Raw genomic sequence first — 26074 nt, forward strand, 5'->3', positions numbered from 1 at the left:
AAAATCAGGTGTTTATGGACACCAGAAAGGCCTGAAAATACAGTATTTTGGGTAACTCAGATTTTTCTGGCATTTCTCACATAGAAACTTAATTGAGAGGACTGATGTTGAATATGCTTTTTATATTTGTATCACAAGCCATTTTGGCGAGAATCATGATGAAAGTGGCCATTTTAGGTCCTTTTTAGCCCTATACATTCCTCTTGTCAGCAGCCTGATCACTACAAATAGACTCAATTTAAAGCATTTGAAAAGGTTGTGAGAACGTCGATATATGCCTTCCTCAGCACTCACAAAAAAAAGAAAAATGATTGCCCAGCACTGGGCAACAAAATACGGAGCGCGCTGCTTAGACCACTGCATCACCGTGGTTTACAATGCCGTGAGAATAGTTGATGATAGTTGACGGAAACACCAAGCGCGTTGTTATCTTCTATTTAGTTTTAAGCCTTCTCCAAACCATAGCCCTAAACTTAACCACTCGAAATGAATGCCTAAACTGTTCATCTTTGAGTTGTTTTTGTTTTAACCCTGTAACTACACAGAATTAACTTCTTATGGCTGCAGGGGCAGTATTGAGTAGCTTGGATGAAAAGGTGCCCAGAGGTGCCCAGAGTAAACTGCCTGCTCCTCGGTCCCAGTTGCTAATATATGCATATTATTATTAGTATTGGATAGAAAACACTCTGAAGTTTCTAAAACTGTTTGAATGATGTCTGTGAGTATAACAGAACACATATGGCAGGCAAAAACCTGAGAAAAAAATCCAAACAGGAAGTGGGAAATCTGAGTTTTGTAGGTTTTCTACTCATCGCCTATCGAATACACAGTGTGATATGGGTCATTTTGCACTTCCTACGGCTTCCACTAGATGTCAACAGTCTTTAGAACCTTGTCTGATGCTTCTACTGTGAAGTGGGGTTGAAGGAGAAGGGATTGAGTAAGGTCTACCATGACCTGAACATGCGCTGACCATGCGCGTTCATGTGAGAGCGAGCTCTGTTCCATCGCACTTTTGAAGACAAAGGAATTCTCCGGTTGGAACATTATTGAAGATCTATGTTAAAAACATCCTAAAGATTGATTCAATACATCGTTTGACATGTTTCTACTGACTGTTACGGAACTTTTTGACATTTCGTCTGCTTTTAGTGAACGTGCTTTGTGACTTTGGATTTGTTTACCAAACGCGCTAACAAAAGTAGCTATTTGGACATAAATGATGGACATTACCGAACAAAACTAACATTTCTTGTTGAAGTGGGAATCCTGGGAGTGCATTCCGATGAAGATCAGCAAAGGTAAGTGAAGATTTATAATGCTATTTCTGACTTTTGTTGACTCCACAATTTGGCGGGTAACTGTATGGCTTGCTTTTGTGGCTGAACGCTGTTCTCAGATTATTGAATATTGTGCTTTTGCCGTAAAGCTTTTTTGAAATCTGACACAGCGGTTGCATTAACTTCTCTAGGGTAGGGGGCAGCATTTTCACGTTTGGATGAAAAACATACCCAAATTCAACTGCCAGTTACTCATCGCCATGAGATAAGATATGCATATTATTAGTAGATTTAGATAGGAAACACTCTGAAGTTTCTAAAACTGTTTGAATCATGTCTGTGAGTATAACATAACTTATTTAGCAGGCGAAACCCCGAGGACAAACCATTCAGATCTTTTCTTTTTTTGAGGTCACCGTCTTTTCAATGTGTTTTCATTGGGACACCACATTTCTAAGCAACTTGCTTGCAGTTCCTACGGCTTCCACTGGATGTCAACAGTCGTGAGAAATAGGTTGAGGTTATTCCTTTGTGTAATGAAGAAATATGGCCATCTTGAAGTCGAGGCACTCCTGGTGTCCTAGACATGCGTTTCAATCAAACAGAAGGCATGCTACATATCGTTTTAATCCTGTATTGAACACATATCATCCCGTCTTCAATTTTATCGATTATTAACGTTAAAAAATACCTAAAGTTGTATTACATAAGTAGTTTGACATTTTTTGGCAAAGTTTAAAGGTAACCTTTGATACATTTTGTCGTCATGTTTGAGCAAGTTGGAACCGGTGTTTTTCTGGATCAAACGCGCCAAATAAATGGACATTTTGGACATATATCGACGAAATTAATCGAACAAAAGGACCATTTGTGATGTTTATGGGACATATTGGAGTGCCAACAACAGAAGCTCATCAAAGGTAAGGCATTAATTATATTTTTATTCTGCGTTTTGTGTCGCTCCTGCAGGGTTGAAATGTTTTCTCGCTTTTGTTTACAATGGTGCTATGCTCAGATAATAGCATCGCATGCTGGATTTACAACAAGTGTAGCTTTAAAATGGTGTAAAATACTTGTATGTTTGAGGAATTTAAATTATGGGATTTCTGTTGTTTTGAATATGGCGCCCTGCAGTATCACTGGCTGTTGATGAGGTGGGATGCTAACGTCCCACCTACCCTAGATAGAATTAAAGATTAACTTGTTCTTAACCTATGTAAAACATGTATCTTTCATCGAAGTTTATGATGAGTATTTCTGTTATTGATGTGGCTCTCTGCAATTTCTCCGGATATTTTGGAGGCATTTCTGAACATGGCGCCAATGTAAACTGAGGTTTTTGGAAAGAAATATGAACTTTATCGAACAAAACATATATGTATTGTGTAACATGAAGTCCTATGAGTGTCATCTGATTAAGAACATCAAAGGTTAGTGATTCATTTTATCTCTATTTCTGCTTTTTGTGACTCCTGTCTTTGGCTGGAAAAATGGCTGTGTTTTTCTGTGATTTGGCGGTGACCTAACATAATCGTTTGTGGTGCTTTCGCTGTAAAGCCTTTTTGAAATCGGACACTGTGGTGGCATTAACAAGAAGTGTATCTTTAAAATGGTGTGAAATACTTGTATGCTTGAGGAATTTTAATTATGAGATTTCTGTTGTTTGAATTTGGCGCCCTGCACTTTCACTGGCTGTTGTCATATCATCCCGTTAACGGGATTGCAGAAACATACAAAGTAAACTATGGTCAGGGCGTGACAGGTAAACTACACGGTAATGTAAAAGTTGAATTTTTTTGTGATCCAATACGTAAAATGGCTGATTTCTTTTGATTTTCCCATGATGTCAAGCAAAGAGGCACTGAGTTTGAAGGTAGGCTTTGAAAGACATCCACAGGTACACCTCCAATTGACTCAAATGATGTCAATTAGCATATCAGAAGCTTCTAAAGACATGACATCATTTTCTGGAATTTTCAAGCTGTTTAAAGGCACAGTCAACTTAGTGTATGTAAACTTCTGACCCAATGAAATTGTGATACAGTGAATTCTAACAGGCTGACTACTCCGCTCGCGTCGCATGCGCGAGCATTGCAAAATAAATTTTGAAATCTATATTATTCAATTATTGCACCCACACTGCTCGCGCACGCCAACGAGCGTCTGCGACGCCAAGGGCTAAAATTTAACTCATTCCTATTTCTGATGCAGATTGCGCTGCAAGTCCTGCCTCTCCCATCTCCTCATTGGTTTATAGAAGCAGGTACCCACGTGCCATCTCCTCATTGGTTATACCCACGTAGGTGATTGAAAGACGAACTGTTTTGCCGTTAGTCATGATAATACAATGAAAGTTTAGATGCGATCACCATATAAGTTAAACGATGAAAAAGCCCGGGAGGAGGAGAGATGACTAGAAACGATTCGGTTGGCCGTTTTATGTGTGGATTAATTGTCGGAGTAGAGGTCCTTGTGCATTTCAATTAAAATAACAACTCAATGTTTATATCCCAGGACAAATTAGCTAACAACAACAAGCTAGCTAAATAGGACAAATTAACGTTAGCTAGCAAGTGCAAGCTAACTAGCTAAATTGCCATACATGTTTAATGCTTTTCGACCTGTCCCCAAATGAATGTCATTAGTTCAGAGTTTATTTTGATATTTTAACCTGCGTGTTGTGATCGCGTTTGGTGTTGGGGGGGAAAAAAACATTTATGCACGATAGCGCACGATGGCGCACGCGCACAACTGGTTTGGGTTCCGTGTAACTTTCACCCCTGAGTATAATTGTTTAAAGCAATATGACAATTTATAATTTTTTTAATTCAAGTGTTCTTTTGAGATTGAATACATGGAATAAATTAATGTGAAATTTTTATTTCAGAATCTATACATATTCCATATTACAGGAGGTATGTATAATTCTATAAAGAACCTAAAATTGCCACTTTCATCATGATTTTCTCCCCAAAATGTTTTGTTACAAATGTAAAAAGCATATCAATCTTCCTTTCTCCCAATGAAGTTTCTACGTGGGAATTGCAAGAACAATCAGAGATACCAAAAATAATTCCGGGCCTTCCTGGCGTGGAATTGCCCGCATGTAAAACATTTTTTTCTGGTACAATGTTTTGTTTGAAAACTGTAGGTTCATGTGTCATCTTTACTGTCTGAGGGTGTCATTAAGTAACATTTTTCCACCTGTCTGAACATAAGGGTTCTCTATTAATGGTAATATTCAAATAATAACTCCCCACTTCAGAGTACTTATACCATTCTCGGTGGTAAGACCTTTCATAAGTCACTATTTTATAAATATTATATAAAAAAATATATATTCAAAAAAATCTTGTCTCATCTTTGCAATGTCTCGTTGTTGCTGGATCCCTGTTCTGTGTTGTCAACTTAGCTTTTTAAATCATTTGAATAAGCCTCTTTCAGTATGAGCCTGTCTGCAGTGTTTCATTATAGTGAGGAAAGCAGCTTTGGATGCTAAATTTAACATGGATCTGCTGCACTAATTCTTTAATATTTATCAGAAGAAAAAAGTGCTTGAAATGTGGCTTCATCCGTGTTAGAAATTCAGCAAGAAAGCTGTGTGAACACATAAGTTATAAACAAGCTTTGACACCTCGTTTGATCCCTGAAACTCCCATATTTCAGATTATGATTATCAATATTTTTATGGTATTGAAATACATATTTCTCCTGCAGCACAGCTCAGAAATGCCTTAAAATTGTGGAAAATATTTCAATATTATGTCAACTCCATTTCTGTATATTAAAAATACCAACTATTGGCATTGTGAACCATAGAACACTGGAGAATACATTCAAAATGACAGTGAATATTTGAGAATCAGCACTAAACTAAATAAAAGCTGCATTAGGAACATTCAACAAGTTGCAAAACATATCAAAGTAACACACTGCTCCCTTGAGGAAGCAAAGAGACTGTCAGTGATGTACTATTCAGACAAGGATGAGCACAAAAGATACATAAAATCACATTGGCAGCTGCACAGTTCCTCCTCTCTTATCTCCACTGACTAGACTAGACTCATTTTGATTGAATAAGGAAGTGTGTGTGAAAACAGTGAAGCTAGCTATGTCACCCACCCTCTAGCCTGTTCCTGAGGCAACAACGACAGCTAGCTAGAGGAAGTCACAGTCTGTCTGGTACTTTCATATCACAGTATTTCACTAGTGCTGTCTGGGACACGAAAGGTATGGACTGGAGGCATGGGTTCTCACAGCCTCACCCAAGGCTTAAAATACATGACTTAAATCAGCGTCTTCTGACCCAAAACAGGACGACTTTACAACAATCCTTGCAACATAACCAAACATCCCTTTCGGATTTATATGTATTTCTTGCACAAACTTGACCCTGATTTACAGCTATCTGGCTGTCCCTTACCTTTTGTCAGGTATAAAGACTATGGGACACATTTAGTTCAGAGTGTGTCAAGGGCTCTCTTTTTATCTATGTGGCATACTTAGCATCTGAGGGATATTTAATGTATGTTCTGTCTTGGTGATACAATGTTTTAAGAGTCAGAGTGTCCTGCCCTGATCTGTTTCACCTGTCCTTGTGATTGTCTCCACCCTGCCCGCCTGACCACTCTGCCCGTCCCTGAGCCTGCCTGCCGTCCTGTGCCTAAGCTCCACTTCTGGATTAACGACCCCTGCCTGCCTTGACCTGTCGTTTGTCTGCCCCTGTGGTTACATTAAACATTGTTACTTCAACAGTCTGCACTTGGGTCTTACCTTGATTCCTGATACAGAGAGATACTGGCTTTGTTCCAATATCCACACTACTATACCAGTCAATGTGAAGAATCATTGTAGTGGCAAGTAGCTGCAAGTCAATAGACATGTTGCAAACATCTTACTGACAGTCTACTCATAGTTTAAATCAAGTGTTACCTGAGGATCAGATGTGGATGAATGCTGAGACTATACTCCTGCATTAATGAAGCGCTATTAAACTGAGCGGTCACCTTCTCCCAGCCTACCCAATGATCCACTTAAAGCTAGGGGTCCGGGCCCTGTAGGCCTCTTCAGTTTTGCCTCCCTCCAACACAAATATCCTGAGCTTACTTTATAATTGCATATGCCACTAACATACGCAGCTGTTCAGCCTGACTGCATCTGGTGCAGAATGAAGGAACCAAGGAAGGGAGGACAAGTTTAAAGGCATCCTGAAGTTTAGACGGAGAGGACAGTAAATACCCAAAGGCAGATATATAGGCGTCTTCTCTCTCCTCTCGCAAAATGGAAAGAATGAATATCTGAAATTATTAATGGAAAAATATGTTGGAGAATTAGGAAGGACTGATGTGTCTACATTTGAAATGGCACCCTTTTGGTGGACTAATTAGTGGACTAAAACAGAAATGGGGTGCAATTGGGCATGACACCTATGTTCTCCTTTGGTTGAGGGTAGCCCATGTGGAGGGAAATGCACATGTACAAGATCTATAAGATAAATAGGGAAAACACATGTGAGCAGTGTTGCTGTTTGATAGAGGGAATCTACTTCCTTACTGAAGGCTTGGGCACTGATCCCAGACCAGTAGAAAACCCCACTGAGCTGTGTCCCAGTAGGGGACCTCAGATCTGTTAAGTTATAAGCCTACAGGTGGGGTGACCACAGCCACATGCCAACCAAACAGGCACAGATGATGAGGAAGAATGGACTGATAAAGACACCTCTAAGTTTGTGTGTATGTACCTGTGTGTATATGTGTGTGTCACTGTGTACATTGTAGCTCTCATCAGGAAGAAATCACTCATATATATATATGAGTGATTTCTTCCTGATGAGAGCTACAATGTAGACAATGACACACACATATACACACAGGTACATACATACACATGTAGTAAAAAAGGAAAAATTGTCTCTCATCAGGGAGAAATCACTCAAATATAGTAAATGGACGTGAACAGATGGCTTGGCTGTGTGCAAATTATGAGCCGGAAGAGGACAGTGAGAATGTATCAGCTAAACTCACCGAAATAGCTGAATGTATACCAAACAACCAAAGATAAACTGTCTCAGATTATCAGTGACATTTACATGTCAGAAATGATAAGGGATTATTATCAGTGTTGGCAAATTGTAATTTAAATTAACCACTTTCAAAAGATTTGGAACATGTGCTTTGCCGATGGCACAACATACAAAGCTTTTGACCAGGATGAATAAATATGATCATGCTTGTGACAAATTACATTCACTGTGGATATGTAGTCTAGCTAATGCAAAACATAAAAAAAATAACAAATCTGAATCACTCGGACATACACTACCTTTCAAAAGTTTGGGGTCACTTAGAAATGTCCTTGTTCTTGAAAGAAAAGCACATTTTTTGTTCATTAAAATAACAAATTGATCAGAAATACAGTGTAGACATTGTTCATGTTGTAAATTATATTTATTGTTAATGGAATATCTACATAGGCGTACGGAGACCCATTATCAGCAACCATCACTACTGTGTTCCAATGGCACGTTGTGTTAGCTAATCCAAGTTTATCATTTTAAAAGGCTAATTGATCATTAGAAAACCCTTTTGTAATTATGTTAGCACAGCTGAAAACTGTCGTTCTGATTAAAGAAGCAATAAAACTGGCCTTCTTTAGACTAGTTGAGTATCTGGAGCATCAGCATTTGTGGGTTTGATTACAGGCTCAAAATGGCAGAAACAAAGACTTTCTTATGAAACTCATCAGTCTATTCTTGTTCTGAGAAATGAAGGCTATTCCATGTGAGAAATTGCCAAGAAACTGAAGCTCTAACCAGAATAGGAAGAGGAGTGGGAGGCCTCGGTGCACAACTGAGCAAGAAGACAAGTACATTAGAGTGTCTAGTCCTCAACTGGCAGCTTCATTAAATAGTACCCGCAAAACACCAGTCTCAACGTCAACAGTGAAGAGACGACTCCGGGATGCTGGCCTTCTAGGCAGAGTTCCTCTGTCCAGTGTCTGTGTTCTTCTGCTCATCTTAATCTTTTCTTTTTATTGGCCAGTCTGAGATATGGCTTTTTCTTTGCAACTCTTGTTACGTTCCCCAGTTTCTGTGTTGTGGTTTTGTATGTGTATGTTTCAGGATGGCTTCCTGGAATCCCCCAAGCAGCTGATTGGTCGACTCCATGGCAAATTGGAGTTGACCCCGCCCTCTTGTCAGAGGACGCAGCTGTCTTCAATTACAGACTCCTTCTGAAGCAATATAAGCCAGTGTTCTGTTGCTCAGAAGAGAGATGAGGGTGATATCCTGTGTTGGTTGTTGTTAGGAGAGAGATGATTAGTGTGTCCTGTGTTGGTTGAGTCAGAGAGCTGATTGGCTGTGTCTGTTGTGTGTCAATAGGACGCAGTGGTTTGATTATTGAAATTGTTTTTGTTTTTCTGTTGTTCCCAGGGAGGAAGGGGAAGGCACCTAGGGAGTGCTTAGGCAAGAGGCCCGCGGGCATACATATACCCGTAGTATATTCACTGTCTAGGCACACTAGGTAAGACCTGGGCGGACCACCCCCTGTATTTTGGTTAGTGCACCAGGTGGTGCTAGTTAAGTAAGTGGTGGGTAGGCAGGTAAGGTAGGAGAGGGGGCTTTGACATTTACTTTCTTTGCTTTGGCTGGCCCTTTTCCCCAAAATTACAGTGTGACGGAATAAATTCCTAGTAAACGGTAAATTCTCTGCCTTTTGTCATCCTTTCTCGCACCTACAGTCCCATACCTCTTTCACTCCACGGGGAGTTGAGTTGTAGCAGTGTGTTGCGTTCCCTCTTCCTAGAGGCGTTCGTAACAACTCTGTCTAGAAGTCCAGCAACCCGGAGTTGCCTCTTCACTGTTGACGTTGAGATTGGTGTTTTGCAGGTATTATTTAATGAAGCTGCCAGTTGAGGACTTGTGAGGTATCTGTTTCTCAAACTAGACACTCTAATGTACATTTTACACATTTTGTTGTGTTACAGCCAGCATTTAAAACCAATTAAATGTGTGTTTTATGTCACTGTCCTTCACACAATACCGCATAATGTCAAAGTGGAATTATGTTTTTCGAAATGTGTACAAATTAATTAAAATGGAACATGTAAATGTCTTAAGTCAATAAGTATTCAACCCCTTTGTTATGGCAAGACTAAATAAGTTCAAGAAGTAAGAAGTTAACAAGTCACATAATAAGTTGCATGGAATAACTCTGTGTGCAATAATAGTGTTTAACATGATTTTTGAATGATTTTCTCATCTCTGTACCCAACACATACAATTATCTGTAAGGTCCCTCAGTCAAGCAGTCCATTTCAAACAGATTCAACCACAAAGACCAGTGAGGTTTCCAATGTCTCGCAATGAAGGGCACCTATTGGTAGATTGATAAAAAAACAAAAAACAGACACTAAATATCCTTTTGAGCATGGTGAAGTTATTAATTACACTTTGGATGGTGTATCAATACACCCAGTCACTACAAAGATACAGCCATCCTTCCTAACTCAGTTGCCTGAGAGGAAAGAAACTGCTCAGGGATTTCACCATGAGGCCAATGGTGACTTTAAAACAGTTACAGAGTTTAATGGCTGTGATAGGAGAAAACTGAGGATGGATCAACAACATTGTACTTACTCCACCATAATTCAAAAGAAGGAAGCCTCTACAGAATAAAAATATTCCAAAACATGCATGCTGTTTGCAACAAGGCACTAACGTAATATTACAAAAAATGTGTCAAAGCACTTAACTTTTTGTCCTGAATACAAAGTGTTTTGCTTGGGGCAAATCCAATACAACACATTACTGGGTACCACTCTCCATAATTTTGAGCATAGTCTGCATTATGTTATGGGTATGCTTGTAATTGTTAAGGACTGGGGATTTGATCAGGAAAACCTGGTTTAGTCTGATTTCCACCAGACATGAATTCACCTTTCAGCAGGACAATAACCTAAACACAAGGCCAAATCCACACTGAGGTTGCTTACCAAGAAGACAGTGAATGCTCCTGACTGGCCGAGTTACAGTTTTGAATTAAATCTGCTTTGAAATCTATGGGAAGACTTGGTTGTCTAGCAATGATCAACAACCAATTTGACCGAACTTGAAACATTTTTCAAAGAACAATGGGCAAAGCTCTTAGAGACTTACCCAAAAAGACTTACATCTATAATCGCTGCCAAAGGTGATTCTAGCATATTGACTCAGGGGTGTGAATACTTAATAAAGTAGATACTTTTGTATTCATTTTCAATAAATGTAAAAATATCTAAACATGTTTTCACTTTGTCATTATGGGTTATAGTGTATAGATGGGTGAGATAAAAAAATACATTTTGAATCCATTTTCAATTCAGGCTGTAACACAACAAAATGGAAAATACATACTTTCTGAAGGCACGGTATGTGTGAAGATGTGCTTTGTGTTTTGAGGGAGTTCCAGGATGTGCTTTGTGTTTTGAGGGAGCTCCAGGATGAGCTTTGTGTTTTGAGGGAGCTCCAGGATGAGCTTTGTGTTTTGAGGGAGCTCCAGGATGAGCTTTGTGTTTTGAGGGAGCTCCAGGATGAGCTTTGTGTTTTGAGGGAGCTCCAGGATGTGCTTTGTGTTTTGAAGGAGCTCCAGGATGTGCTTTGTGTTTTGAGGGAGCTCCAGGATGTGCTTTGTGTTTTGAGGGAGCTCCAGGATGTGCTTTGTGTTTTGAGGGAGCTCCAGGATGAGCTTTGTGTTTGGAGGGAGCTCCAGGATGTGCTTTGTGTTTTGAGGGAGCTCCAGGATGTGCTTTGTGTTTTGAGGGAGCTCCAGGATGTGCTTTGTGTTTTGAGGGAGCTCCAGGATGTGTTTGTAATCTCTCTGATTGTGTTTGTGTAAACTGGAGATTCTCTATAATCAGACAGCACTGTGTCCCTGGCCCCCCGCTTTACTTGTTCTTCCGGTGTGTGTGTGTGCATATGTGTGTGTGTGTGTTTGTACAACGCTACCTGACTACTCATCAATGCACTGCAGTAGAGGGTCTCCCATGAATGTCCATTCACATGATTCCCTGTTTGAAGCCAGTTAAGAGGAGAGTCCCATCAAATCAACCATTCCAATATAGTGTTGTAGTAGTGGTGGTGTAATATGATGATGAAAGCCTTTTTTAGCCACAATGGCAACTGTTACTAGAAAGGAATATAATTGTCAATTTTTAGAGCAAATGTGCTAATGCGTCATTATCAGACAATGTTGACTGCAAATTGTATGCACACCACACTGATTAGTGGCCCGTCACATGCAAAATGTATTGGATGGGACATGCACCACTATGCGGTTTGTATAATATTAGATACAGTGACTTGCGAAAGTATTCACCCCTCTTTGGCATTTTTTTGCCTTACAACCTTACACTTTGAAGATGGAAAATATTTGTTTATTGTATAACAAACAAGAAGTAAGACAAAAAAACGGAAAACTTGAGCGTGCATAGCTAATCAACCCCCCCAAAGTCAATAGTTTGTAGAGCCACCTTTTGCAGCAATTACAGCTACAAGTCTCTTGGGGTATGTCTCTAAAAGCTTGGCACATCTAGCCACTGGGATTTTTGTCCATTCTTCAAGGCAATACTGCTCCAGCTCCTTCAAGTTGGATGGGTTCCGCTGGTGTACAGCAATCTTTAAGTCATACCACAGATCTTCAATTGGATTGAGGTCTGGGCTTTGACTAGGCCATTCCAAGACATTTAAATGTGTCCCCTTAAACCACTTGAGTGTTGCTTTAGCAGTATGCTTAGGGTCATTGTCCTGCTGGAAGGTGAACCTCTTTCCCAGTCTCAAATCTCTGGAAGACTGAAACAGTTTTCCCTCAAGAATTTCCCTGTATTTAGCGCCATCCATCATTCCTTCAATTCTGACCAGTTTTCCAGTCCCTGCCGATGAAAAACATCCCCACAGCATGATGCTGCCACCACCATGCTTCACTGTGGGGATGGAGTTCTCTGGGTGATGAGAGGTGTTGTGTTTGCGCAAGACGTAGCGTTTTCCTTGAAGGCCAAAAAGCTCAATTTTAGTCTCATCTGACCAGAGTACCTTCTTCCATATGTTTGGGGAGTCTCCTTTTGGTGAACACCAAATATGTTTGCTTATTTTTTTCAGATACTCTTCCGTAAAGCCCAGCTCTGTGGAGTGTACGGCTTAAAGTGGTCCTATGGACAGATACTCCAATCTCCGCTGTGGAGCTTTGCAGCTCTTTCAGGGTTATCTTCAGTCTCTTTGTTGCCTCTCTGATTAATGGCCTCCTTGCCTGGTCCGTGAGTTTTGGTGGGCGGCCCTCTCTTGGCAGGTTTGTTGTGGTGCCATATTCTTGAAATTTTTTAATAATGGATTTAATGGTGCTCTGTGGGATGTTCAAAGTTTCAGATTCAGATTTTTTTTATAACCCTACCCTGATCTGTACTTCTCCACAACTTTGTCCCTGACCTGTTTGGAAAGCTCCTTGGTCTTCATGGTGCCGATTATAAGGTGGTGCCCCTTGCTTAGTGGTGTTGCAGACTCTGGGGCCTTTCAGAACAGGTGTATATATACTGAGATCATGTGACAGATCATGTGACACTTAGATTGCACACAGGTGGACTTTATTTAACAAATTATGTGACTTTTGAAGGTAATTGGTTGCACCAGATCTTATTTAGAGGCTTCATAGCAAAGGGGTGAATACATATGCACGCACAATTCTTCCGTTTTTTATATTTTAGAATTGTTTGAAACAAGTATTTTTTTCAATTCACGTCACCAATTTGGACTATTTTGTGTATGTCAATTACATGAAATAAAAATAAAAATCCATTTAAATTACCGGTTGTAATGCAACAAAATAGGAAGAACGCCAAAGGGGGTGAATACTTTTGCAAGGCACTGTAAATAGGGGAAATCCATTACGTAAATGGGGCCCCGTGTGAAGAGAATCCCAGTAACTGTACTAATATCTAGATGCATAATGATATCCAACAGTCAGTTTAACTGTTAGGATACAGACTGGACAGGCACATTTCTAGTGTCCACGGTCACTGCTTGATTAGACGAAACCCCCTGAAACCTCTCTCTTTTAGCACCCCTGATTTCAGCGACCATTCCTCCCCATACACACAAAGACCTTGTGTAGTTACAGTTAGCACATGGTGCTAACATGCACATGGAAAAATCTCACTTCCCAAATGAGTCTGTAAACAAGATGTGAAGGCGGTGCCGGCACTATAATTTGCAGAAATAAGTGTCAGGGGGCAGTTATGGCGTTATTTAGTGCACCATAAAGAGCCAGGCTATTGATTCGAGAGCAGAAGCGTCTCCACAGTTATTTCTGTCGTCGTCACTCTCATTAAACTGATCTATAGTGCTCGCTATTCTCCTCTCTGCCCATCTGCCTCTGTGTCTCTTTCAGTGTCTATATCCTCTATCCTTCTCAGTGTTTGTTCATACCTGTCCATATTAGAGGTTGACCGATTATGATTTTTCAATGCCGATACCGATTATTGGAGGACCAAAAAAAGCTGATACCAATTAAATCGGCCAATTTTTTTTATAAATATATTTGTAATGACGACAATTACAACAATACTGAATGAACACTTTTATTTTAACTTAAAATAATACATAAATAAAATCAATTTAGTCTCAAATAAATAATGAAACATGTTCAATTTGGTTTAAATAATGCAAAAACACAGTGTTGGAGAAAAAAGTAAAAGTGCAATATGTGCCATGTAAAAAAGCTAATGTTTAAGTTCCTTGCTCAGAACATATGAAAGCTCAAATCAAATCAAATGTTTTTTGTCACGTGCGCCGAATACAACAGGTGTAGACCTTACAGTGAAATGCTTACTTACAGGCTCTAAATAATAGTGCAGGTGTTAGGGGAACAATAGGTAAGTAAAGAAATAAAACTACAGTAAAAAGACAGGCTATACACAGTAGCGAGGCTATAAAAGTAGCAAGGCTACATACAGACACCGGTTAGTCAGGCTGATTGAGGTAGTATGTACATGAATGTATAGTTAAAGTGACTATGCATATATGATGAACAGAGAGTAGCAGTAGCGTAAAAGAGGGGGTGGTGGGTGGCGGGACACAATGCAGATAGCCCGGTTAGCCAATGTGCGGGAGCACTGGTTGGTCGGCCCAATTGAGGTAGTATGTACATGAATGTATAGTTAAAGTGACTATGCATATATGATAAACAGAGAGTAGCAGCAGCGTAAAAATATGCAAATAGTCCGGGTAGCGATTTGATTACCTGTTCAGGAGTCTATGGCTTGGGGGTAAAAACTGTTGAGAAGCCTTTTTGTCCTAGACTTGACACTCCGGTACCGCTTGCCATGCGGTAGTAGAGAGAACAGTCTATAACTGGAGTGGCTGGGGTCTTTGACGATTTTTAGGGCCTTCCTCTGACACCGCCTGGTGTAGAGGTCCTGGATGGCAGGCAGCTTAGGCCCAGTGATGTACTGCTCTGCCTTGCGGTCAGAGGCCGAGCAATTGCCGTACCAGGCAGTGATGCAACCAGTCAGGATGCTCTCGATGTTGCAGCTGTAGAACCTTGTGAGGATCTCAGGACCCATGCCAAAACTTTTTCGTTTCCTGAGGGGGAATAGGCTTTGTCGTGCCCTTCACGACTGTCTTGGTGTGTTTGGACCATTCTAGTTTGTTGTTGATGTGGACATCTTGGAACTTGAAGCTCACAACCTGATCCACTAAAGCCCCGCCGATGAGAATGGGGACGTGCTCGGTCCTCCTTTTCCCGTAGTCCACAATCATCTCTTTAGTCTTGGTTACGTTGAGGGATAGGTTGTTATTCTGGCACCACCCGGCCAGGTCTTTGACCTCCTCTCTATAGTCTGTCTCTTTGTTGTCGGTGATCAGGCCTACCACTGTTGTGTCGTCTGCAAACTTAATGATGGTGTTGGAGTCGTGCCTGGTCATGCAGTCGTGGGTGAACAGGGAGTACAGGAGGGGACTGAGCACGCACCCCTGGGGAGCTCCTTTGTTGAGGATCAGCGTTGCAGATGTGTTGCTACCTACCCCCACCACCTGGGGGCGGCCCATCAGGAAGTCCAGGATCCAGTTGTAGAGGGAGGTGTTCAGTGCCAGGATCCTTAGATTAGTGATGAGCTTTGAGGGTACTATGGTGTTGAACACTGAGCTGTAGTCACTTCATGGCTACGGACGTGAGTGCTACGTGTCTGTGGTCATTTAGGCAGGTTGCCTTTGTGTTCTTGTGCACAGGGACTATGGTGGTCTGCTTGAAACATGTTGGTATTATAGACTCAATCAGGGACATGTTGAAAATGTCAGTGAAGACACCTGCCAGTTGGTCAGCACATGCCCGGAGCACACGTCCTGGTAATCCGTCTGGCCCTGCAGCCTTGTGTATGTTGACCTGTTTAAAGGTCTTACTCACGTCGGCTACGGACAGCGTGATCACACAATCGTCCGGAACAGCTGATGCTCTCATACATGCCTCAGTGTTGCTTGCCTCAAAGCGAGCACAGAAGTGATTTAGCTCATCTGGTAGGTTCGTGTCACTGGGCAGCTCACGGCTGTGCTTCCCTTTGTAGTCTGGTGGTTCCTTTTAACATGAGTCTTCAATATTCCCAGTTAAGAAGTTGTAGGTTGTAGTTATTATAGGAATTATAGGACTATTTCTCTCTATACCATTTGTTTTTCATATACCTTTGACTATTGGATGTTCTTATAGGCACTATAGTATTGCCAGCCTAATCTCGGGAGTTGATAGGCTTGAAGTCATAAACAGCGCAATGCTTGAAGCACAGCGAAGAGCTGCTGGCAAATGCAGGAAAGTGCGGTTTGAATAATGCTTACGAGCCTGCTGCTGCCTACCACCACTCAGTCAGACTGCTCTATAAAATATCAAATCATAGACTTAATTATCATATAATAAACACACAGAAAAACGAGCCTTAGGTCATTAATAGGGTCAAATCCGGAAACTATAATTTAGAAAACAAAACGTTTATTCTTTCAGTAAAATACGTAACCGTTCCGTATTTTTTCGATCGTGCAGCAACCCCAAGTCTAAATATTGCTGTTACATTGCACAACCTTCAATGTTATGTCATAATTATGTAAAATTCTGGCAAATTAATGACGATCTTTGTTAGGAAGACATGGTCTTCACACAGTTCGCAACGAGCCAGGCAACCCAAACTGCTGCATATACCCTGACTTGCACAGAACGCAAGAGAAGTGACACAATTTCCCTAGTTAAAAGAAATCCATGTTAGCAGGCAATATTAACTAAATATGCAGGTTTTAAAAAATGTACTTGTGTGTTGATTTTAAGAAAGGCATTGATGTTTATGGTTAGGTACACATTGATGCAATGACAGTGCTTTTTTCGCGAATGAGCTTGTTAAATCATCACCCGTTTAGCGAAGTAGGCTGTGATTCGATGATAAATGAACAGGCACCGCATTGATTGTATGCAACGCAGGACAAGCTAGATAAACTAGTAATATCATCAACCATGTCTAGTTAACTAGTGATTATGTTAAGATTGATTGTTTTTTATAAGATAAGTTTAATGCTAGCTAGCAACTTGCCTTGGCTCCTTGCTGCCCTCGCGTAACAGGTGAAGTTATTTGGATTTTTACGAATTATCTTTGAAAGAAAAATGGACGTTTCTTTTTTTGCTCAGTTTATATCCTCTCTAACCCTCACTGTGTGTTCATAGTTCGTACCTGTCAATGTTTCCCCTCTCTATGACTATGTAATGCTGTGCCCTTCTGTCTGTCTCTCTCTGTCTTTCATTATGTTTCTGTATAACATACTATAGTCTACTCCAGCTAGAGTATGTGGGAGTACTGAAAAGAGCTATACAAATAAAGATATTATTATTAGGGATTATTATTATTATTATGTGAGAGTACTGTAGTGTAGTACCGGTACTTTCTTCAAAATCATTCAACAGCATCAAGGAGAATGGAAGGATGCCCAACAAGCAACAACAATGGCAGCCAAACTGAATTTGTTGTTGGTACATACTCGGAACACTTCATTCTGTTTAAACTCTGTTTGTTTATTTGGATCCTGTTTCTGGTACAAGAACTGGCAGACTATACCAGGCTTATGGCTGCGTCTGCTTTGGCAAGAACCCAGGCGGTTCTGCTAAGCCTGTACTCTTCCTCTTCTATAGGGCTCAGTGTATACGCACGCACGCACACGCACACGCACACACACACACACACACACACACACACACACACACACACACACACACACACACACACACACACACACACACACACCAACACCAACTTGAGAAATTCCATCTCATCTGCTCCAAATGATTTGGTACAAATCTAATCACCTGAAGTACTGATTATGTGAAGCTACAAGTGAACAAAAATCATTACTTGTGGTTGGAATTCCATTTCCATTTCATTGTCCAAACTGAAGAAAACAAATGTCTGTAAAAAGATAATGTGAAGGAACAGCAATATACAATATATTAAGAACACCTGCTCTTTCCATGACATAGACTGACCAGGTGAATCCAGGTGAACGCTATGATGGCTTATTCATTTCACTTGTTAAATCCACTTCAGTCAGTGTAGATGAAGGAGAGGAGACAGGTTAAAGAAGGATTTTCAAGCCTTGAGACAATTGATACATGGATTGTGTATGTGTGCCATTCAGAGGGTGAATGGGCAAGACAAAAAATGTAAGTGTCTTTGAATGGGATATGGTAGTAGGTGTGAGGCGCACCGGTTTGTGTCAAGAACTGCAATGCTGCTGGGTTTTTCATGCTCAACAGTTTCCCCTGTTTATCAAGAATGGTCCACCACCCGAAGGATATCCAGCCAACTTGACACAAATGTGGGAAACATTGGAGTCAACATGGGTCAGCATCCCTGTAGAGCGCTTTTCGGCACCATGCCCTAACGGATTGAGCCTGTTCGTAGGGCAAAAGGGGGTCCAACTCAATATTAGGAAGATGTTCCTAATGTTTTCTATACACAATGGCTTGTACACAATGGCTTGCTCTGTGATAAACACACATTGAGCAAGAAATAGTCAAGTATTGGTTGCCTAACCAACATACCACATACAGGGAAACTGAATTGGTTAAAAGCCTTTTCAGATCATACCAACAGAAGTAATCGGAAATTAGGAACATTAAGAGAACATTGATTTACCCATCTACAGTATTTCAGCCACTGTTATATATGAAGATAAATCCTTTTCCCACCACATTTCCTCTTGACAGAAAATACTTAAATATCAATTTGCGTTTTTTTTTTTTTTGAATTTGCTGTCTTGTTGCTATGAACGTTGCAAGTCAATGTCAGTCACTTTCATAGTGTGTCCTCTGACTATGACTCCAATTATTGATCCAATTCAAGAAAGAAGCCTTCCTGCACATTACTGACACTCCAATTAAAAAGCTGTGTTTTTGTAGAATCCCTTTACATTCTCTGAGTTGACCCCAAATTCTTATCACAAAATAAAACTATTCCACTGCATCGCAGTGCTAACTGCGCCACCAGAGTCTCTGGGTTCGCGCCCAGGCTCTGTCGCAGCCGGCCGCGACCGGGAGGTCCGTGGGGCGACGCACAATTGGCATAGCGTCGTCCGGGTTAGGGAGGGTTTGGCCGGTAGGGATATCCTTGTCTCATCGCGCTCCAGCGACTCCTGTGGCGGGCCGGGCGCAGTGCGCGCTAACCAAGGGGGCCAGGTACACGGTGTTTCCTCCGACACATTGGTGCGGCTGGCTTCCGGGTTGGAGGCGAGCTGTGTTAAGAAGCAGTGCGGCTTGGTTGGGTTGTGCTTCGGAGGACGCATGGCTTTCGACCTTCGTCTCTCCCGAGCCCGTACGGGAGTTGTAGCGATGAGACAAGATAGTAATTACTAGCGATTGGATACCACGAAAATTGGGGAGAAAATGGGATAAAATTTAAAAATAAAAATTAAAAAAACAACAACTATTGAACGCATCCACTGAACGCATCCTTAAAGGTCAAGTTAGCCCTTTACAACCAAATCTCTTTTTATATAAATGGCATGCTGTCCAGACACTATTTTTTAGCGATTTCACTTGTTTTTGATAAAGTTACCCCAACCAGCGATAAAGTTCCTCATCCTGGTTTGCAGATATCAAATGTTAATGTTATTAGTCACAGGTGTTTCACCTTACAGTGAAATGCTTACTTACAAGCCCCTAACCAACAATGCAGTATAACAAATATGAATAAGAATAAGAAATAAAAGTAACAATGTTCATAATGACACAATTTCATGTGTACAACATCTAAAGACTTGCATCACTATACTGAGAACTTTCCCGAATCTAAAAGGAATAATTTGGGTGTTTTTGGAGCATTTGTTGATGTTTTTCAGAGCCCAATACTGCACAATGAGGATGAGGAAGTGAATCGCTGGTTGGGGTAAGTTTCTCAAAAACAAGTGAAATCTGAAAAAAAGTATCTGGACGCTTCTATAACATTTAATTTACATTAAATTACAGCTAAATTCTCTTTTAACGTGTTGTGCCATATTCTCAGGGTCTGCACTGCGTCTCAGGCCTCTATGCAGATTACAATCAGAATAGAATGTCAATATAGCAATCAATACGCCAATATAGTACATGTATAACAATATCAATACTAAGTAAAGGTCTGTTTTTTGGGCTGTTGCTGGTTTATAAACAGCAGTAGTATTGGATGGTTTAGGAGGCTTACCTCTGGGGTTCTGGTTTCATTTTCTTGCAGACACAGCGATGATGATGATTAGGAGGGTGAGGATGAAGCCTCCCGCCACCAGCATGTAACACTTCCTCTTCCTAATCTCCCTCTGTGGGTCAGATCAGATTAGATTCAATTAGAAAACGATATAATCTGCAACATATTCAATACATACAACACAAACATTTAATCTCCTCCCTGGAGTTACACACCAAATACTTTCCCAACATTCCCTACTAAATAGACACCATGCAGGCACCCATCGTAATACCAGGTGAAATGGCTGAAACACAATTGTGGGTTATTGGGTTACATTAGGTTTGTACATCAGAATGTATTTTCAGAAATAACTTATCATAAAGACTTGATTTGAGTTTGGTCAAGTGCTTGGTGATTAATGATGAGAGAAACCATTAAGAGCCAGTGGTGTCTGATCACAGAACACAGAAACAACAACATTTTCCTTCACATGCTCTCTATCCTCTTTTTCATTAGAAGGGGTTATATCTATGGACTGGGAATTGTTTCAACATCATTTATCAACTTTTTTTCTTCTAATATTGCCTGTGGTGTAACTTCAAACTTGAAATGGTTCAAACAACTTCCCCACATAGAACACAAGCTGTGTTATCCGCCCATGTTCATAACTCTCAATGTGTAGTAACAAAATATATTTTAAAAAATGAATGAAAAATAACCTCAACTAGAAATGAAAATAACTAGAATGGAGAACAGGGGTTAGAGATATTTATATATTTCCCTGGCTCCTAGCCTCCTCGGGCGATAGGTGATGTGTCAGAGCAGGGGTTAGAGATATTTATATATTTCCCTGGCTCCTAGCCTCCTCGGGCGATAGGTGATGTGTCAGAGCAGGGGTTAGAGATATTTATATATTTCCCTGGCTCCTAGCCTACACAGGCGATGGGTGATGTGTCAGAGCAGGGGTTAGAGATATTTATATATTTCCCTGGCTCCTAGCCTACACAGGCGATGGGTGATGTGTCAGAGCAGGGGTTAGAGATATTTATATATTTCTCTGGCTCCTAGCCTCCTCAGGCGATGGGTGATGTGTCAGAGCAGGGGTTAGAGATATTGATATATTTCCCTGGCTCCTAGCCTCCTCGGGCGATGGGTGATGTGTCAGAGCAGGGGTTAGAGATATTGATATATTTCCCTGGCTCCTAGCCTCCTCAGGCGATGGGTGATGTGTCAGAGCAGGGGTTAGAGATATTTATATATTTCCCTGGCTCCTAGCCTCCTCGGGCAATGGGTGATGTGTCAGAGCAGGGGTTAGAGATATTGATATATTTCCCTGGCTCCTAGCCTCCTCAGGCGATGGGTGATGTGTCAGAGCAGGGGTTAGAGATATTGATATATTTCCCTGGCTCCTAGCCTCCTCAGGCGATGGGTGATGTGTCAGAGCAGGGGTTAGAGATATTTATATATTTCTCTGGCTCCTAGCCTCCTCAGGCGATGGGTGATGTGTCAGAGCAGGGGTTAGAGATATTTATATATTTCCCTGGCTCCTAGCCTCCTCGGGCGATGGGTGATGTGTCAGAGCAGGGGTTAGAGATATTGATATATTTCCCTGGCTCCTAGCCTCCTCAGGCGATGGGTGATGTGTCAGAGCAGGGGTTAGAGATATTTATATATTTCCCTGGCTCCTAGCCTCCTCGGGCGATGGGTGATGTGTCAGAGCAGGGGTTAGAGATATTGATATATTTCCCTGGCTCCTAGCCTCCTCAGGCGATGGGTGATGTGTCAGAGCAGGGGTTAGAGATATTTATATATTTCCCTGGCTCCTAGCCTCCTCGGGCGATTGGTGATGTGTCAGAGCAGGGGTTAGAGATATTTATATATTTCCCTGGCTCCTAGCCTCCTCAGGCGATGGGTGATGTGTCAGAGCAGGGGTTAGAGATATTTATATATTTCCCTGGCTCCTAGCCTCCTCAGGCGATGGGTGATGTGTCAGAGCAGGGGTTAGAGATATTTATATATTTCCCTGGCTCCTAGCCTCCTCAGGCGATGGGTGATGTGTCAGAGCAGGGGTTAGAGATATTTATATATTTCCCTGGCTCCTAGCCTCCTCGGGCGATAGGTGATGTGTCAGAGCAGGGAGGGGAGATATTTATATATTTCCCTGGCTCCTAGCCTCCTCAGGCGATGGGTGATGTGTCAGAGCAGGGGTTAGAGATATTTATATATTTCCCTGGCTCCTAGCCTCCTCGGGCGATGGGTGATGTGTCAGAGCAGGGGTTAGAGATATTGATATATTTCCCTGGCTCCTAGCCTCCTCAGGCGATGGGTGATGTGTCAGAGCAGGGGTTAGAGATATTGATATATTTCCCTGGCTCCTAGCCTCCTCAGGCGATGGGTGATGTGTCAGAGCAGGGGTTAGAGATATTGATATATTTCTCTGGCTCCTAGCCTCCTCAGGCGAAGGGTGATGTGTCAGAGCAGGGGTTAGAGATATTTATATATTTCCCTGGCTCCTAGCCTCCTCGGGCGATGGGTGATGTGTCAGAGCAGGGGTTAGAGATATTGATATATTTCCCTGGCTCCTAGCCTCCTCAGGCGATAGGTGATGTGTCAGAGCAGGGGTTAGAGATATTTATATATTTCCCTGGCTCCTAGCCTTTTCAGGCGATAGGTGATGTGTCAGAGAAGGGGTTAGAGATATTTATATATTTCCCTGGCTCCTAGCCTCCTCAGGCGATAGGTGATGTGTCAGAGCAGGGGTTAGAGATATTTATATATTTCCCTGGCTCCTAGCCTCCTCAGGCGATAGGTGATGTGTCAGAGCAGGGGTTAGAGATATTTATATATTTCCCTGGCTCCTAGCCTCCTCAGGCGATAGGTGATGTGTCAGAGCAGGGGTTAGAGATATTTATATATTTCCCTGGCTCCTAGCCTCCTCAGGCGATGGGTGATGTGTCAGAGCAGGGGTTAGAGATATTGATATATTTCCCTGGCTCCTAGCCTCCTCAGGCGATAGGTGATGTGTCAGAGCAGGGGTTAGAGATATTTATATATTTCTCTGGCTCCTAGCCTCCTCAGGCGATAGGTGATGTGTCAGAGCAGGGGTTAGAGATATTTATATATTTCCCTGGCTCCTAGCCTCCTCAGGCGATAGGTGATGTGTTAGAGCAGGGGTTAGATATATGTATATATTTCCCTGGCTCCTAGCCTCCTCAGGCGATAGGTGATGTGTCAGAGCAGGGGTTAGAGATATTTATATATTTCCCTGGCTCCTAGCCTCCTCGGGCGATGGGTGATGTGTCAGAGCAGGGGTTAGAGATATGTATATATTTCCCTGGCTCCTAGCCTCCTCAGGCGATAGGTGATTTGTCAGAGCAGGGGTTAGAGATATTGATATATTTCCCTGGCTCCTAGCCTCCTCAGGCGATGGGTGATGTGTCAGAGCAGGGGTTAGAGATATTTATATATTTCCCTGGCTCCTAGCCTCCTCGGGCGATGGGTGATGTGTCAGAGCAGGGGTTAGAGATATTGATATATTTCCCTGGCTCCTAGCCTCCTCAGGCGATGGGTGATGTGTCAGAGCAGGGGTTAGAGATATTTATATATTTCCCTGGCTCCTAGCCTCCTCAGGCGATGGGTGATGTGTCAGAGCAGGGGTTAGAGATATTTATATATTTCCCTGGCTCCTAGCCTCCTCGGGCGATGGGTGATGTGTCAGAGCAGGGGTTAGAGATATTTATATATTTCCCTGGCTCCTAGCCTCCTCGGGCGATGGGTGATGTGTCAGAGCAGGGGTTAGAGATATTTATATATTTCCCTGGCTCCTAGCCTCCTCAGGCGATGGGTGATGTGTCAGAGCAGGGGTTAGAGATATTTATATATTTCTCTGGCTCCTAGCCTCCTCAGGCGATGGGTGATGTGTCAGAGCAGGGGTTAGAGATATTTATATGTTTCCCTGGCTCCTAGCCTCCTCAGGCGATAGGTGATGTGTCAGAGCAGGGGTTAGAGATATTTATATATTTCCCTGGCTCCTAGCCTCCTCAGGCGATGGGTGATGTGTCAGAGCAGGGGTTAGAGATATTTATATATTTCCCTGGCTCCTAGCCTCCTCAGGCGATGGGTGATGTGTCAGAGCAGGGAGGGGAGATATTTATATATTTCCCTGGCTCCTAGCCTCCTCAGGCGATGGGTGATGTGTCAGAGCAGGGGTTAGAGATATTTATATATTTCCCTGGCTCCTAGCCTCCTCAGGCGATGGGTGATGTGTCAGAGCAGGGGTTAGAGATATTTATATATTTCCCTGGCTCCTAGCCTCCTCAGGCGATGGGTGATGTGTCAAAGCAGGGAGGGGAGATATTTATATATTTCCCTGGCTCCTAGCCTCCTCAGGCGATGGGTGATGTGTCAGAGCAGGGGTTAGAGATATTTATATATTTCCCTGGCTCCTAGCCTCCTCAGGCGATGGGTGATGTGTCAGAGCAGGGGTTAGAGATATTTATATATTTCCCTGGCTCCTAGCCTCCTCAGGCGATGGGTGATGTGTCAGAGCAGGGAGGGGAGATATTTATATATTTCCCTGGCTCCTAGCCTCCTCAGGCGATGGGTAATGTGTCAGAGCAGGGGTTAGAGATATTTATATATTTCCCTGGCTCCTAGCCTCCTCAGGCGATGGGTGATGTGTCAGAGCAGGGGTTAGAGATATTTATATATTTCCCTGGCTCCTAGCCTCCTCAGGCGATGGGTGATGTGTCAGAGCAGGGGTTAGAGATATTTATATATTTCCCTGGCTCCTAGCCTACACAGGCGATGGGTGATGTGTCAGAGCAGGGGTTAGAGATATTTATATATTTCCCTGGCTCCTAGCCTACACAGGCGATGGGTGATGTGTCAGAGCAGGTTTTAGAGATATTTATATATTTCCCTGGCTCCTAGCCTCCTCGGGCGATAGGTGATGTGTCAGAGCAGGGGTTAGAGATATTTATATATTTCCCTGGCTCCTAGCCTACACAGGCGATGGGTGATGTGTCAGAGCAGGGGTTAGAGATATTGATATATTTCCCTGGCTCCTAGCCTACACAGGCGATGGGTGATGTGTCAGAGCAGGGGTTAGAGATATTTATATATTTCCCTGGCTCCTAGCCTCCTCGGGCGATGGGTGATGTGTCAGAGCAGGGGTTAGAGATATTGATATATTTCCCTGGCTCCTAGCCTCCTCAGGCGATGGGTGATGTGTCAGAGCAGGGGTTAGAGATATTGATATATTTCCCTGGCTCCTAGCCTCCTCGGGCGATGGGTGATGTGTCAGAGCAGGGGTTAGAGATATTGATATATTTCCCTGGCTCCTAGCCTCCTCAGGCGATGGGTGATGTGTCAGAGCAGGGGTTAGAGATATTTATATATTTCCCTGGCTCCTAGCCTCCTCGGGCGATGGGTGATGTGTCAGAGCAGGGGTTAGAGATATTGATATATTTCCCTGGCTCCTAGCCTCCTCAGGCGATGGGTGATGTGTCAGAGCAGGGGTTAGAGATATTTATATATTTCCCTGGCTCCTAGCCTCCTCGGGCGATTGGTGATGTGTCAGAGCAGGGGTTAGAGATATTTATATATTTCCCTGGCTCCTAGCCTCCTCAGGCGATGGGTGATGTGTCAGAGCAGGGGTTAGAGATATTTATATATTTCCCTGGCTCCTAGCCTCCTCAGGCGATGGGTGATGTGTCAGAGCAGGGGTTAGAGATATTTATATATTTCCCTGGCTCCTAGCCTCCTCGGGCGATAGGTGATGTGTCAGAGCAGGGAGGGGAGATATTTATATATTTCCCTGGCTCCTAGCCTCCTCAGGCGATGGGTGATGTGTCAGAGCAGGGGTTAGAGATATTTATATATTTCTCTGGCTCCTAGCCTCCTCAGGCGATGGGTGATGTGTCAGAGCAGGGGTTAGAGATATTTATATATTTCCCTGGCTCCTAGCCTACACAGGCGATGGGTGATGTGTCAGAGCAGGGGTTAGAGATATTTATATATTTCCCTGGCTCCTAGCCTCCTCAGGCGATGGGTGATGTGTCAGAGCAGGGGTTAGAGATATTGAT

Source organism: Salvelinus namaycush, chromosome 37 (assembly GCF_016432855.1).
Source record: "Salvelinus namaycush isolate Seneca chromosome 37, SaNama_1.0, whole genome shotgun sequence".
NCBI classification, from domain to species: domain Eukaryota; kingdom Metazoa; phylum Chordata; class Actinopteri; order Salmoniformes; family Salmonidae; genus Salvelinus; species Salvelinus namaycush.